This window comes from Orcinus orca, chromosome 2 (genome assembly GCF_937001465.1).
Source record: "Orcinus orca chromosome 2, mOrcOrc1.1, whole genome shotgun sequence".
NCBI classification, from domain to species: Eukaryota; Metazoa; Chordata; class Mammalia; order Artiodactyla; family Delphinidae; genus Orcinus; species Orcinus orca.
This window is the reverse complement of record NC_064560.1, coordinates 56,118,067-56,135,419: the sequence shown is the minus strand read 5'-3', so window position 1 is coordinate 56,135,419 and position 17,353 is coordinate 56,118,067. Positions and strand designations below refer to the sequence as shown.

At 46.0% G+C, this 17,353-nt stretch overlaps 1 protein-coding gene across 5 annotated transcripts in view; it reads left to right on the top strand.

Annotated features, from left to right (window-relative positions):
• The window catches only part of APBA2 (amyloid beta precursor protein binding family A member 2), a 204,146-nt gene that overhangs the window by 23,706 nt on the left and 163,087 nt on the right, over positions 1 to 17,353 (top strand). For all 5 annotated transcript variants that reach the window (XM_049705674.1, XM_049705676.1, XM_012536190.3 and 2 more), the window contains exon 2: positions 12,835 to 12,950. The gene's annotated coding sequence lies outside the window, so the exon portion shown is untranslated. The remainder of the gene's footprint in view (positions 1 to 12,834; positions 12,951 to 17,353) is intronic.

The following is a 17,353-nucleotide window of genomic DNA, read 5'->3' as shown; positions in this document are numbered from 1 at the left end:
GATATCTTAATTTTTTTAAGTTTTTAAAATTGTGGTAAAATACACGTAGCATGAAATGTACCACTTTAATCATTTTTATGTGTACAGTTCAGTGGTATTAAGTACAGTCACTTTGTGGTGCAACCATTACCACCATCCACCTCCAAAACTTTTTCATCTTCCCAAACTGAAACTCTGTCCGCATAAACACAAACTCCCCATTTCCCCCTCCCCCAGCCCCTGGAAACCACAATTCCACGTCTAAGTGAGATCACGTACGTAGTGTGTATTTGTCTGTCTCTGTCTTATTTCACTTGGCGTAATGCCTTCCAGGTTCATCCACAACATCACAAATGATAGGATTTCCTTCTTCTTTTATCTATCTATCTATCTATCTATCTGTCTATCTTGTTTGGCCATGCCTTGCGGCCTGCAGGATCTAAGATCCCCAACCAGGGATCGAACCCATGTCCCCTGCAGTGGAAGCGCAGAGTCCTAATCACTGGACCGCCTGGGAATTCCCTCCTTTTTTTAATACTATATAGTAATCCACTGTGTGTACGTGTGCGTGTATACGTATATGTATGTATATATGTGATATATTCTTTATCCATTCATCTGTCTATGGACCCATATTGCTTCCATATCTTTTGCGGCGAGCGGGGGCTACTCTTCGTTGCTGTGCTCGGGCTTCTCATTGCGGTGGCTTCTCTTGTTGCGGAGCACGGGCTCTAGGTGCACGGGCTTCAGTAGTTGTGGCTCGCGGGCTCTAGAGTGCAGGCTCATTAGTTGTGGCGCACCGGCTTAGTAGCTCCGCGGCATGTGGGATCTTCTCAGACCAGGGCTCGAACCCGTGTCCCCTGCATTGGCAGGCGGATTCTTAACCACTGCATCACTAGGGAAGTCCCCTGCTTCCATATCTTGGCTATTGTAAATAATGCTGTAATGAACATTTGAGTACAGATACCTCTTTGAGATAGTGATTTCATGTTTTTTTTGGATATATACCCAGAAGCAGAATTGCTGGATCATATGGTGGTTGTATTTAAAATTTTTTGAGGAACCTCCATACTGTTCTCCATAGTGGCTGCACCAATTTACATTCCCGCCAACAGAGCACGAGGGCTCCCTCTTCTCCACGTGCTCATCGTCGCTTGTTATTTGTTGTCTTTTTGGTGATGGCCATCCTAACAGGTGTGAGGTGATACTTCACTGTGGTTTTGATTGGCATTTCCCTGATGATCGGTGATGTTGAGCACCTTTTCATGTGCCTGTGGCTATTTGTATGTCTTTGGAAAAATCTGTTTAGGTCCTTAGGCCATGAAAAAAATTGTTTTTTTCAGAGTTGTATGAGTTCCTTACGTATTTAGGGGTTCCTTCTTTTTTAAGGCCGAGTCACATTCCGTTGTATGTACATGCCACATTTTGTTTATCCGTTCATCCGTTGGACATCAAGAATACGTCGTGTAGTAGAAAGAACAAAGCGGTGAGACCTCGGTCTCTGCGGTTCACAGCCTCTGTGCGTTGGCAGGTGGGGGCTGACCACACTGGTGCTCGCTCGCTTCTGCTCTCAGCAGGCGCACATGTAGCCTCCACGGGCGCCTGGGCCTGCTGCTGAGACTGGAGGGTGCAGATGGGTGTGGGAGCCAGTCCCTACCCCCAAAGAGCAGCAGGGACAGGCCAAGTGAATGACACCTCCTATGTAGGGCTTTAACAAGTTCAAAAAGAGGAAAGAGCTTGTATTCATCCTGAGGGCTACATGGTCACAGGCCACCCAAAGGATGTGCCTCTGTTCCCAGAATTGGTGGGAGATTCTCTGGCGGATGTGTTTCTCCCAGAGCCCTTCGTCAGGATGGGAGCGCCTGCCATGGCTACTGTGATCACAGTCAGCGGCACAAGAGCCCAGGAGGTCCTGCAACGTGTCGCCTCTCGTATAAGGATGTCAGTACATTTTATCTGAAGTTGATAATATATCCAGAAATAGAGGTATAAAAATATTATTTAGAGAGATGGAAATAGCCACCAGAAGAATTAAAATCTGAACTGAGGAAGAGGATTGGCAGTGGCGTGGGGAAGTTGGGGTCAGGGAATATGGCTTTTCATTAGAAGCCCCTCCAGTATGGGATTATTCAGCCTGAGTGAAAGAATCGTCTCGTTTCTTCAGGGCTTTGCGGTAGCCAATGACTGATCTGTGTAGGTACGTGGTAGATGGGGTCAGAGGTGTCTGTCCTCAGGTATGATGGCAGTCACAGTGTAAGGTGTCCAGTAGCACCAGGCAGGAAATGGGAAGAGCTCAGGGACTGGTGGGTTAACAGTGTCTGGCCCAGTAATTCCTGCTGAAACCTTAAGGGTGGGCAATAAATGAAAGAGCTGCCCCGGCAGATGTGACTTGCATCCTAACAGCAGTCTTCGATGTCTTCTGTCAGAGGCATGACGGTTGGGCCATTTCTCATCCGTGGAGACGGCTGGTGAAGGAGGTTTCAATCCAGGGCACCTGGACAGTGCTTCAGTCCTCTACAGCACACCACCCGTGTCGGTTGAGAAAGACAGTTAACAGTTTTTTTTTTTTGGTTCTGGCTTTTAAAAATATATAATTTTATTTTTTTAGTTGAAGTATAGTTGTTTTACAGTGCTGTGTTAGTTTCAGGTATACAGCACAGTGATTCAGTTATATATATAGGAGAATATATGTATCTTGGGTTGGCCAAAAAGTTCGTTCGGGAACGTACGGAAAAACCGAACGAACTTTTCGGCCAACCCAAGATACATAAATAGGAGAAATGTTTCTTCTGTATTCTGTTCTCCCACGGTTATTTTCTTATAGCCCTTGTCCCAGTGCACCACACTGATTTGTTTTCATAGATGTCAAAACCATGGCTGGTTTCCAGAACATCATCTTTGGAAATTCTATACAGCAATGAAGCAGGTTTTCTCTTGCCATTTTTATATAGTTGCGTCTATTTGAAATTTTAGTTTCATATCACATTTATCTAACAGTGTGTCCGCTCGAGATAGTTTGCATTCTATTGAATGGGCTTGATAGGAAATTATTAAAAAATTCAAATATTAGAGTTTCAAGGATCATAAGTGCTGATTTTTAAGGAATGTACCAGTTTTCATCTAAGTGATTCTTTTCCAAAAGGGAGGGTCACGAAATGGATAACCTACATTTTCTCATTTTTCAGTAAGAAGCACTGATTGTGTTTTTTAAAGAAAGAACCATAAGAATATGTGATTTTAATTTTGACTTCATATTAATACCTTCAGAAACAGGAAGTTCTCTGTGCCTGGGTTGTGCATCTTTGAGTTTCCAGGAGTTAGTGCACTGAGGCCTGATCCAGGGAGCTGGACGGTTTAGGTTCTGCTGGCTGCCTTCCCGCTCTGTCCAGGGAGACCAGATCCCAGAGGAGGACAGCAGCAATTAGGCCTTGTTGGGAAGAAAGAACACAGCCACCAGCACTGGACCGTTTTGCTTCCCCTGAACAAATAAGATAGTGCATTGCTGGCATCTGTAGCTCCCGTAGGGCCGTGTGGCAGGGGTTGGCCTGCGGGCTTGCTTGGCAGAGACAAGATGCCCACACCCAGGGCTGCTCTGCATGGTCAGGGAAGGAGTTTAATTCATTGACAGTTTAGGGGCTAATGGTATTCACTTGTTCTGTATGGAGCTGGGGATGGATTCTTTCTCTTTCTTCAATTTAATAGAGCTTTACAAATCAAAATACATCCTGCTTAAGCCATTCAGAACTGTTTCCCGTTAAAAAAAAAAACCCAAAAGGTAGCCCCTGTGATGATCCCCTCGCCCACCCCACACCATGGTGGCTTTGTGGGCAGTCTTCTCGCTGCCCCGAGCCCATCTGGACACGTTTCTGCTTCTCATCAGAAAGGGAGCTGTCACCAGTGCAGATGGGAGACTCACGTTAGCTTTAGTGATGGGAAGACGGAAATAGAAGTTTCCTTGATACCACCATGCCAAGTGAGATAATGAGGCTGCATCTTTGCTGCTAGCCGCTGAAGGCAGACATCGCTAGAGTAATTTGGATTAGTGGGAAGTTGGAACATATTGTTTTCAAAGAGATTTCAAGAGCATCGTCTTTGGAAATCCTCTACAGCTATGAAGTGATATTTCCCCCTCAATTCTACTTATATAGTAGTATCTGTTTGAATTTTTCATTGGTTATCTGTTCCCTCTAATAGTGTATTTGCCTGAGCTGTCTCGAATTCTATTAAATGGCCTTGGCATTAAATTGTCTTAAATAGTTTTTATCGCTATTTGGAAGACCCGGAAGTATTTCCAGTGTTCGTATTTGGGTCACGGAGATGCCACTTTGCATCATTTTATCCTATGTAAGGGCCAGGCTATTTCAAGGAAGGTCCAGAGAAGAGACTTGCTATTTCTGAGAATATCCGATGGATTAGGAAGCACGGATTATGCAAAGATCTGTCCTTTGCGCTTTGAAATCTGAAATGGAAAAGCTGTGCTCAGGGGCAGGGGGATTTGGAACCTGGGAGGGAGCGGGTCAGGCTCCCGGCTTCATTCAGAACCCACATCCTGCCCTACCTGGCCCAGCATCACAGCATCATGGAAGTGAAGATGCATAAAAAGCCCGAGTTCCAGCTGCCGGATCCTAACTTGGGCGGGCGTGGGTGAGGAGGCTGGGTGGCTGGTGGGTGGGGTGCTCCATCCAGCCTGGCACCCTCTGGAGGCTGATTCTCTTTATTCTGCAGATTTCCCTGGGGACTGTGGGGATGGCCTCGTTTCACCGGGGCGCCCTCATACGGTTATGGGACAGTCCCACCAGGCTGCAGGGTTGTGAGAGGATGTGCCCCTGGCCCCAGTGTCACCTGATTTTTATCCTTTGCTCCCTGGGCCTTTTGCTTGAAGGTACCTTGAGTATCTTGTGTGTGCATTTACTTCTAAAATGTGCATTAGGGACATCCCTGGTGGTCCAGTGGGTAAGACTCTGCGCTCCCAATGCAAGGGGCCCGGGTTCGATCCCTGGTCTGGGAACTAGATCCCGCGTGCACGCTGCAACTAAGAAGTCCGCATGCCGCAACTAAGAAGCCCTTATGCTGCAACTGAAAGATCCCGCATGTCGCAACGAAGATCCCATGTGACTCAACTAAGACCCGGTGCAGCCAAAATAAATAAATAAGTAAATAAATAAATATTAAAAAAAATAAAATAAAATGTGCATTAAGCGTTTTGTAAGATTTCAGAGACATAACATCCATCAGTGTATCCATTCACTCATCATTCAGCAAGTGCTTGTGGAACACCTACTGTGCACCGTGCTGCGTGGTGGCCTGGCCATGGGCTGCCATGCCCTGGGGAGATCATGTTCTGGTACTGAGCACATCCGCACTGTCCAGGGCAGGGACCACTGAGTTTTGTCCCGTGTAAATCGGATGCCTCGCACCGTGGTTTGCTGTGTTACAGGCAAGGGCAGAAGGCAAGAACTTCCAGACAGATGTGGCGGGCTCGGCCTACCTGCCCAGTGGCCGAGCTTAAAGCCCATGGGTCCACACCTCCCAAGACACCATCCCTGCCATTTGTGGGGGACGCCGAGGGGCGGGCAGGGTGGCAGGGTGATGGGCCCCGTGTGTGCAGGGTGCTGGGTCAGGTGATGGACTTACTGCAGCCGAGGAGACATCAGCCCCCACCTCGTGGGGCTTCGGTTTGCAGAATTTTAGCCGTTATCAATATTTAAAAAAATTTCTCCTGGTTGTAGCATAAAATCCCTTAGCTTCTTGCAGCGTGTTCTGAGGCTTTAATGCCATTCCGCAGATGTCCTTTCGTGATGCAAGAGGGCTTCCTGAGAAGGGGCTGGAAAGTGGTTTTCATCCAGCACTTTTGGCAGCACTGTCTGGCAGGTTAGGGTGGAAAGAGGGTGGGAGGTGGCAGGGGGGCGCTCACACCTGCTGTTTCGTGGTTTCAGATCCTGGGAAAGCTGCTCACTCCCAAGCATGGTTTATAGGAGAATCTAAATTTCCTCAAGCGACTTCTGGAAGGAAGCAGGCTTTATTTTCATTCATTAATTAGTTTGGTTTTTTAATTTAATTTTTTATTGAAGTGTAGTTGATTTACAATGTTGTGTTAGTTTTGGTGTACAGCAAAGTGATTCAGTTATACATACATGTACATATTCTTTTTCAGATCCTTTTCCATTATGGTTTATTGCAGGATATTGAATATAGTTCCCTGTGCTATACAGTAGGACCTTGTTGTTTATCTATTTTATATATAATAGTTTGTATCTTTTAATCCCAAACTCCTAATGTATACCTCCCCCACTTTCCCCTTTGGTAACCATAAGGTTGTTTTCTTTTTTAAAAAAATAGCATACAGATATCGCTACTTCTTTTTTTAAAAATTAATTAATTTTTGGCTGCATTGGGTCTTTGTTGCTGCATGCTGGCTTTCTCTAGTTGCTGGGAGTGGGGGCTACTCTTCGTTGTGGTGCACGGGCTTCTCATTGTGGTAGCTTCTCTTGTTGCGGAGCACGGACTCTAGGCCCATGGGCTCTGTGGGCTCCAGAGCGCACGGGCTTCAGTATTTGCGGCGCACGGGCTTAGTTGCTCCGCGGCATGTGGGATCTTCCTGGACCAGGGCTCGAACCCGTGTCCCCTGCATTGGCAGGCGGATTCTTAACCACTGCGCCACCAGGGAATTCCCATAAGTTTGTTTTCTATGTCTGTGGGTCTGTTTCTGTTTCATAAATAAGTTCGTTTGTGCCATATTTTAGATTCTACAAAAAAGAAGATATGAAAATGCTGTCTGCTTGATTTTTTGTCTGTGAAGGGTTTTTTGGTTTTTTTTTAACGTCTTTATTGGAGTATAATTGCTTTACAATGGTGTGTTAGTTTCTGCTTTATAACAAAGTGAGTCAGCTATACATATACATATGTTCCCATATCCCTTCCCTCTTGCGTCTCCCTCCCTCCCACCCTCCCTATCCCACCCCTCTAGGTGGTCACATAGCACCGAGCTGATCTCCCTGTGCTATGCGGCTGCTTCCCACTAGCTATCTATTTTACGTTTGGTAGTGTATATATGTCCATGCCACTCTCTCACTTTGTCCCAGCTTACCCTTCCCCCTCCCCGTGTCCTCAAGTCCATGTTCTAGTAGGTCTGTGTCTTTATTCCCGTCTTACCCCTAGGTTCTTCATGACCTTTTTTTTGTTCTTAGATTCCATATATATGTGTTAGCATATGGTGTTTGTTTTTCTCTTTCTGACTTACTTCACTCTGTATGACAGACTCTAGGTCCATCCACCTCACTACAAATAACTCAATTTCGTTTCTTTTTATGGCTGAGTAGTATTCCATTGTATATATGTGCCACATCTTCTTTATCCATTCATCCGAAGGGGTTGACATTGCAGTGGAATATTTAAGCGGGGTTGGGGCTTGGGCCATTTCGCGGTAGGGTCTCCTTTTGGAGGCCCATCATTCTTCTGAGGATGCCCCTGGCCGGCCCCTGGGATTTGATGTCCCCCAGATTTCAGGAGGGGGCTATTGTCACCAGCTGCTTCTCTTCCTGGGTGGGCACTCACGGGGCCTATGCCACCTGTGCTCCCTGCACCCCTCAGCACAACCCCCCGCTGGAGTGACCTCACTGCCCCCAGAGAGGGGTCAGGGAACGCGTCCCGCCCTGACCCTGACCACCCTCTGTGGGTGCTGCTCCAGGGGAGGATGTGCGTCTCACCCTCTTCGTCCAGGCGCTCCTGGGCCTGAGTGTGGCTTCTGCCTGCTGCTCCTGCTGTTCGTCCTCAGCAGCCGGCCCCGTCCTCCCTGGGGCGTGTGTGTGCGCACGCACACGCTCGCCACACACACACACACCCCATACACCCCCCCACACACACACACCACACACCCCCCCACACAGACACCCCATACACACACTCGCCATACACATACACACACACACACACCATACACACACCCCCACACAGACACCCCATACACACACACACACACCATACACCCCATACACACACACACCATACACACACCCCATACACACCTCATACACACATCGTACACATACATCATATACATACATGCATGCACATGCATCACACTTACATGTATCACATACCACACCATGCACCACACACACATACACGTATACCCATATCATACACATACATCATGCACACACCACACACACATACACACATGGGAACCCCTCAGTGAGTGAAACTAAATTCTCAGTTTCCCCCAGATCAACACAGCACCGCCTCCCCTCCCCTGGTCCAGTGCAGCCCTGGGCCCAGGTCCTGGCCCCCATCACCTCCTTGTGTCTGGTCCCCCCCTGCCTGCGTGTTTCTGTTTCCCCAGCCGCCCTATGCTGTGTGTGTTCTGATCCCCTCTGCCAGGGGTGACCTTCCTTCCCGAGGAGCCTCGGGCCCCTGCACTCTCCACACACGCCCCCTCCCTCTTGACCGCCGTTTCCCACTGTGGGTTTTCTCAGTGCTGACACCTCCCAGCTAGAATGTGACACCCTCAAAGGCACAGACTATGAGTTTCACCTTAATACTGCTGAATAAGAAACGCATTTTGGTAAAAGACCCAACCAGTACGCACGTATTTAATAGAGTCAAAGTGATGCCCCCTTGGCCTCCTCTCTCATCTGCATGCCGTCCACAGAGGAAGCACTGGCGGGCATTGGTGGGAGCTCTTCCGGTCTGTTCTGTTTGCCTTTGCATTCATACATGGACTTACACATGTGTATACATTGTCTAGCTGGCTTGCCGTGTCTGTAACTGGGATCTACACACACACAGACACACGCTCACAGACATGCACACATGCACATACTTCAGCTAACTTGCCGTTTTCACTCAATCCCAGGCTTGTAAGATTTCTCTCTGTCAGTACATATTGGCCTACCTCTTTAAAAAAAGTCTCAGAGTATTCCAGCCTGTGGACTCTGCCCTAATTTATTTAACCATTGTCCTATTGATGGGCACTTAGGTTGCTTCCAGTTTTTAAAAAGATTGCTGCAGTGAAAATCCCTATACTCACATCATCTCATATACATGTGACTCCTGGAAATGCAGTTGCTGGGTAAAAGGATATGCGTGTTTAAATTTTTGATAGAGAAGGCGGAATTGCTTTTCTGAAAGGCGTCACTGGGACTCCTAAAGAAATAAATTTTTTTTAAAAGGAGAAAACCAAAGAAGTTATTCACCACCAATAGCTAAATAAAGAGAGAGTGGTTCTCCCTCAGACCATGAACTGTGAAATGCCACAGCCAGGGAGAGGCAGAAGATCTAGGCAAAGGTTGACATAGTTCCTAAGGTTTTCTGTGCTGTCCCCCTCACCCCGCAAAGCAGTCCTGGGGAAAGATGAGATGAACAACCAAAAGCCTGAGAATCTACTAATGCCCCACAGTTTGGAGAGAGGAACACTGTGTGTGTGGTGGGGTTGGGGATGGATGCTCTCGGAGCCCAGTGACTCTCATTAAAGTCAGGAAAAACCTGTCCTCCAGGGGTGCTGCCCAAGGTCCGTTTGCACTGCATTCTGGGAGAATCCCTTAGTTCCATCTATCAGTTTACCCATCAGCTCCTCAATTATACCCATTCTTACATTCAGCCTTCTGAATATCAACCACCATATTTTTTTGGGGGGTGTGGTTTATCCCAGAAAGGCAAGGTTTATTCAACATTTGAAAATCAATCAACGCAATTTACCATGTTAGTAGAATAAAGGTGAAAAAAAACCGATCTTCACAATAAATGCAGATAAAGCATTGGTCAAATTCAGCACCAAGTTTTTTACTATTATGAATAAAGCTGCTATAAACACACATGTACAGGTTTTATGTGACCGTAAGTTTTCGTCTCACTTAGGTAAATATGAGAAATGGGATGGCTGGGTCTTATGATAAGTGTTTGTACAACTTTGTAGGAAGCTGCCAACATGTTTCCCAAAGTGGCTGCATCATTTTGCACCCGCATCAGCAAGGTATGTGTTACAGCTGTCGCATTTCCTCATCAGGATTTGGTTTTGTCAATGTTTTTTTTTTTTTGTTTTTTGTTTTGTTTTGTTTTTTTAAGCCCTTCTAGTAGAGGAATGTTGTTATGATTCTTTTTTTTTTAAAACATCTTTATTGGAGTATAATTGCTTTACAGTGTTAAGTTAGTTTCTGCTGTATAACAAAGTGAATCAGCTATATGCATACGTATATCCTCATATCCCCTCCCTCTTGCGTCTCCCTCCCACCCTCCTTATCCCACCTCTCTAGGTGGTCCCAAAGCACAGAGCTGATCTCCCTGTGCTATGCGGCTGCTTCCCACTAGCCATCTATTTTACATTTGGTAGTGTATATATGTCCATGCCACTCTCTCACTTCGTCCCAGCTTACCCTTCCCCCTCCCTGTGTCCTCAAGTCCATTCTGTGTGTCTGTGTCTTTATTCCTCTCCTACCCCTAGGTTCATTAGAACCATTTTTTTTTTTATAGATTCTATATATACATGTTAGCATACGGTATTTGTTTTTCTCTTTCTGACTTACTTCACTCTGTATGACAGACTCTAGGTCCATCCACCTCACTACAAATAACTCAATTTCGTTTCCTTTTATGGCTGAGTAATATTCCATTGTATATATGTGCCACATCTTCTTTATCCATTCATCTGTCGAACCACCATATTTTTTAAAATTTGGAAGCATAATTATTTCAGCAGTTTTAGGTTTACAGAAAAGTTGAGCAGAAAGTTCCCATATGGCCTGTAACCCCCATACCCCCTAATTTCCCCTGTTATTAACATCTTGTGTTAGTATGGTACATTAGTTACCACTGATGAGCCAATATTGATACACAACCGTGGGGATTTATGAGCTGCTGCAAACCTTTTTCAGGGCACACCATGTGAGTGGCTGGGCACAGGGAGGGAGGCACTGTGTCACCTGAGTCCTGCCGGACGTCACAGCAGATGGAGCCGAGGGCCTGAGCCTGACATGCACTGGGGTGGCCCCACTGGTGGCTGTTGAATGGAGGGTGGGTGGACCATTGACCAAAGACGCCCTGATTCCCAGGCAGCCACCCCTACCCACTGTGGCTGGCCTGTGGAGCAGGAGCGTGGCTGAGAAGCTGGCTGCATTTTTAGCCTCAGGGACACGTTGCGCGTGGCAGCCTGCAGCCCGTGGCAGGTGACGGGGTGGGTGGGTTCAAGGCGGTTTTGCAGCATGGGGAGCGTGCAGCTTCAGGGGCTGGCAGGCACTCAGTGTGATCTCAGCGCTCTCAGTGGCGTGCTCCATTGCTTCCCGTCCGCTGTAGCTGGTGCCTTTGACCCCAGCCTGATGCTCCATCCTCGTCTCTCAGAGTCGCTTCCCCATCTTTGCTGCTTTTTGCATTTATCCTCCCCTTTCCTTAAGGCTGGGATTGAGGCCCATGTCCTCGGCTTGCTGGCTGCAGTGGCATGTGAAGTCTCTGGAAAGCTGTGCCTTTGGCAGGCCGGGAGCCTAGAGGGAGCAAGGAGATGTGGCTGGGAATGATTGTGAAAACTGCAGAGACAAGACAGGCTGAGAAGATTGTGGTTACAGCTGGAGTTCAGGGACGCCTCTCCCAGTTGGGTTTTGAAGGATGAATAGTAGTTTGTCAGTAAGATTCTAGAGGCGTGAAAAGGGAATGGCTGAAACACTGGCCTGGAAGGTGTGAGACCCCGACAGCATTGGGTCTTGGGGGTGTGACGGGGGTAAGGCCGCAGGGATGGGCAGAACACAGACCCGGGAGCTCATGGTCCAGAGCTGATCACCGCGTGGTGCAGCACCGTGCTTCCAGACCCCACTAGCGTCCCTGGCTGTAGGTGGGGGCAGGCACGGTGTGACTTGGGCCGGGTGTCATCTGCTTGGAGGGTGGAGGGGGTCCGTGATTGGATTTAGGAGGCCCCCAGCTGGGTAGCGTGCTCTGTGGGCAGGAAGCATGGCAGGAGCCCTGCACGTCAGAGCTCAAGGACTCTTGTAAGTTAATGCGGGTCTGTGCCCTCACTGGACAGGCAGGGAGACCAGGCTGCCGGAGCTGGAGTGGGGCCTGATCCCCACATCTCAGCGCCCCTGGCATCCTCCGAGATGAGGAAACGGAGCCCCAGGAGGTTCCGGAGCCTTCACAGGCTGTAAGGGCAGAGCTAGGTCTGAGCCAAGGTCTCTCTGTGGCCCAGCTGTACGCAGAGATGCAGGTGCCGCCCCTGCCAGGGTGGCTCCCCCACGTGTCAGGGAGCAGACGGTGGCCCTTGCACACGGGGTGGCTTGTGCTGCACACCCGCACATGCACACACTCACCCTTTCTTTGACGAGACTTTGTTTAGTGCATTTTGTAAAATTCCTACCCCCACTGCACCGTGTGCAATGCACACAATTTTAAGATAACCCAGACATCACCAAGCTCTATCTTGTGTAGCATTTTGGTTTTTTTGGGAAAACAAGTTGGGGACAGAACCTTGAAGAATATGCTTCCTTTCCTGTCAGAGCAAAAGGAACCTGTAGTCTTTAAGGCCACGGGGTTTCCTGCATCTTCCTCCAAAAGGGTTAGAGAAATGCATCCCCAGGAGACCGGGGCCAGTGGCTGCTTCCTGAGTGCCCGCTGGCTTTTGGGAGTAGAGGGAGGGCTCCCCTGAAAACTTGGGGAGACTCATGATCACCTTGCCACTCTTTGATTTTCAAACTGTCGGGTGGCTCTGTGGACCCCGGGAGCTCTGATCACAGAGTCCTGAGCTGCTTTGACGTCAGGCACAGGGAGCTTTATGGAGCCTGTGGTCCGGCACTGCATCGGAGAACTTCCTTCTGCTCGTCCAGGAGCAGCCTGTGTGCTCAGCCCGCTGACTCCAGCCTGTGTCCTCTTTCATTTCAGTCTCTGGAGCATCCGAGCGTCGCTGCATCTCATCTGCATCTCGTCGGGGGAGCCGACGGCCGGGCCAGGACCGATCTGCGGATGGCCCAGGGTCCCCAGGCGCCTGCAGCTTCCCGGTGAGTAGGACCTGCGGGGTCACCACGCTGTCTGCCCTGCGTGCCTGGTCATCTGAGCATCTGCACTCACAGGCTGCCCCGGGGGCTGGGGGACAACTGGGCCCGCCCCCCTCATCTTTCTCCAGCAGAAGCTCCAATGCAGCTACGCTCACGTGTTTCACCGTTTTCTGTTTTGACAAATTGATGAGGAGAAAAGAAAGACGAGTTTGGGGCGTCCCCAGAGGACAAGCCACGCAGAGCAGACGTGGTTTCCTGTCACCCTTCTTCTCTCCTTTCAGACCCACCTTGTCCCCTTCTGCCGCTGGGGATGCTCCAATCTGAGTGGCGCTGTTGCCCGCTTCCCGCTAGGGTGCTGTTAGGCCAGATTGTGATATTAGGGGAATGCTGGCCTCATAGAATGTGTTAGGAAGTGTTCCTTCCTCTTCTAATTTCTGAAATAGATTATAGAGAATCGGTATCATTTCTTCCTTAAATGTTTGGTACAATTCAGCAGAGAAACCATCTGGGCCTGGTGATTTCTTTTGGGAAGGTTATTAATTATTGATTCAATTTTTAAGATACATATAGTTATTCTGTTTGTCTGTTTCTCCTTGTGTGAGTGAGTTTTGGTAGTACATGTCTTTTAAGGAGTTGGTCTGTTTTATCCAAATTATCAAATTTGGGGGCATGGAATTCTTTGTAGTACTCCTTTATTATTACCCTTTTAATGGGCTATTATTATCTTTTTCTGTGGGATCAGCGTTGATGACTCCTCTCTCTCTTTTGGTGTTGGTAGTTTGTGTCTTCTTTTTCTTGGCTAGCCTGGTCAGGAAAACGGATTTTGGGTTCATTGATTTTCTGTATTTCCTCTTCGTTTTCAATTTAATTGATTTATGCTCTCATTTTTATTATATTTCTTCTGCTTGTTTTAGGCTTCAGTTTCTCTTCATTTTATTTCCCAAGGTACACGCTTAGGTTATTGATTGGATATCTTTCTTCTCTTCTAATGTATACATTTAATGCTATATATTTCTAAGCACTGCTTTTGTTAAATACATTGTAGAAATTCTGACAAGTGGTACTTTTGTTTTCATTTAGTTAAAAAAACTTTTGATAGTTCCTCGTTGACCCATGTGTTGTTTAGAATTATGTTGTTTAATTTCCAGATATTTGGGGATTTCACCCATTTTCCTTTATTGATTTTTAGTTTAATTCCATTCTGCTCTGAGAATGTACTTTGAGTGATTTCAGCTTTTAAAAAACTTGTTCATGTGTGCTTTATGGCCCAAAATGTGTTCTGTCTTGGTGCTGTGGTCTGAATGTTTGTGTCCCCCCCAAACCCCGCCCCAAATTCATATGTTGAAATCGTAACTCCCAAGGTGATGGTATTAGGAGGTGGGGCCTTTGGAGGGTGACTAGGTCATGAGGGCGGCATGCTCATGAATGGGATTAGTGCCATTATGAAAGGGACCTTGCAGAGCTCCTCACCCCTTCTGCCATGTGAGGACACAACAGGAAGTCTGAGATCCAGAAAGGGGCCCTCATCTGACCAGGCTGGCCCCTGATCTCGGACTTCCAGCCTCCCGAACTGTGAGAAATAAATTTTTGTTGTTTGTATGGCACTGTAGTATTAATATTTCGTTATAGTAACCCATACGGACTAAGGCACTTGGTAACTGTTCCATGCAAGCTTGAGAAGAATGTGTATTTTGCCATTGTTGGATGGAATATTGCATGCATGTCAGTGAGACCCGGGTGATGGATAGTGCTGTCCAGGTGAACCATCCTTGCTGATTTTCTGCCTGCTTGTTCTATCAGTTACTGACAGGGGATGTTAACGTTGTCAATTATAATCGTGGATTTGTCCTTCTCTCTTTGCAGTTCTATCAGTTTTGCCTCATATATTTTGATGCTCTGTTAGGTGCATAGCCATTTACGATTGCGATCTCCTGTTGGAGAATTGAATTACGTATCATGCGGTAATGCCCCCTCTTTATCCCTGACAGTTTTCCTTATTCTAAAGTGTGCTTTGTCTGAAATGAGTATTGGTACCCCAGTTTTCTTTTTTCTTTTTTTTTTTTTTTTGCGGTAGGCGGGCCTCTGACTGCTGTGGCCTTTCCCATTGCGGAGCACAGGCTCCGGACGTGCAGGCTCAGCGGCCATGGCTCTTGGGCCCAGCCGCTCCGCGGCATGTGGGATCTTCCCGGATCGGGGCATGAACCCGCGTCTTCTGCATCGGCAGGCGGACTCTCAACCACTACGCCACCAGGGAAGCCCCTTTTTTTTTTTTAATTTTGAAATGAGATTATTGTTTGTTTATTTTTTATTGGAGTATAATTGCTTTACAATGTTATGTTAGTTTCTGCTGTACAATGAAGTGAATCAGCTATATGCATACATATATCCCCTCCCTCTTGGACCTCCTTCCCCCCCATCCCACCCATCTAGGTCATCACAGAGCACCGAGCTGAGCTCCCTGTGCTTCAGGTTCTCACTAGCTACCTATTTTATATATGGTAGTGTATTTATGTCAAACCTAATCTCCCAGTTCATCCCACCCTCCCCTTCCCCCACTGTGTCCACATGTCCATTCTCTACGTCTGCGTCTCTATTCTTGCCCTGCAAATAGGTTCATCTGTTGGTACTACAGTTTTCTTTTGGAATTAGCACGGTATATCTTTCTCCATACCTTTACTTGCAACCTAAAAGTGTCTTTATATTTTAAATGGGTTTCTTGTAGACAGCATGTAGTTGGGTCTTGTGTTTTTATCCACTCTGACAAACTCTGTCTTTTAATTGGTGCATTTAGACCATTTACATTTTAAATGATTATTGATGTATTTAGATTGATGTCAATCAATTCTTTTTTTAAATTAATTTTTATCGGAGTATAGTTGATTTACAGTGTTGTGTTAGTTTCTGCTGTACAGCAAAGTGAATCAGTTATACATATACATATATCCACTCTTTTTTAGATTCTATTCCCATGTAGGTCATTACAGAGTATTGAGTAGAGTTCCCTGTGCTATACAGTAGCTTCTTATTAGTTGTATATAGTAGTGTGTCAATTCCAATCTCCCAATTTATCCCTCCCCCCACTTACCCCTTGCTAACCATAAGTTTGTTCTGCATCTGTGACTCTATTTCTGTTTTGTAAATAAGTTCATTTGTACCATTTTTTAGATTCCACATATAAGTGGATAGCAAACTTTTCATTCACTGTCTTCTGTTCTTGCCACTTCCTTTTCTCACTTCTCTGGTTTTCATTGACCATTTTATAGGAATCAACTATATTTTTCTTAGCTTATCATTTTTAATTCTTTGAAAATTTTTTATTGTTTGACTCAGAGTTTACAATATACATTTTTAAGTAATCTAAAGTCCACCTTCAAATAACACAATACTTCTTCAGATTTAGTGCAAGTACCTTAAAACAGACTATTCCCAGTTCCTCCTTCCCGTCCGTTGGGACACTGCTGTCATTCATTTCCCTTACCCATAAGCTAGAATCATCACAATACATTGTTACTATTAGAGTTTTAAATAAACAGTCATCTTTTAGATCAAATAAGAGTAAGAAAAGTATAAGATTTTATTTTACCTTCATTTATTCCTCCTTACACACTCTTTCTTCATATAGATTCAGGTTTCCAACGTATATAGTTTTCCTTCTGTGTGAAGAAGAATCTTTTAATATTTCTTTCAGGGTATGTCTGCTGGTGACAGATTCCTTCAGTATTTGTTTGTCTGAGAAAGTATTTATTTCTCCTTCACTTTTGATAGCTAGTTTTGCTGGATATAGAAGTACAGGTTAGTGGAGGTTTTTTTTCTTTTTCTTTTAAAGCTTTGAAGATTTTCACCTATTCCCTTCTTGATTGCTTAGTTTCTCACAAGAAGTCTGATGTAATTCTTATCTTTGTTCCTTTATAGATAAAATGTTTCCCCACCTGCCTCTAGCTTATTTCTTGATTTTCTCTTTGTCTTCAGTTTGCTACAGTTTGAGTATGATATGCCTAGGTGTAGTTTTTGTTGTTGTTTTTTGTTATTGCAGTATAGGATTTACAGCGTTGTGTTAATTTCTACTGTACAGCAAGGTGATTCAGCTAAACATATGTATACATTCTTTTTCATATTCTTTTCCATTATGGTTTATCACAGGATATTGAGTATAGTTCCTTGTGCTATACAGTAGGACCTTGTTGTTTATCCATCCTATATATAATAGTTTGCATCTGCTAATCCCATGTTGTTGTTTTTTAAAGTATTTATTCTGCTTGGTGTTCCTTGAGATTCCTGGATCTGTGGTTTGATGGTGTCTGTTGTTAATTTTAGAATAAATGTTGGCCATTATTAGCTCGAATATGTTTTCTTCCTCATTATCTCTTTTGTTTCCTTTGGGTCTGCAGTTATACGTATGCTGTATC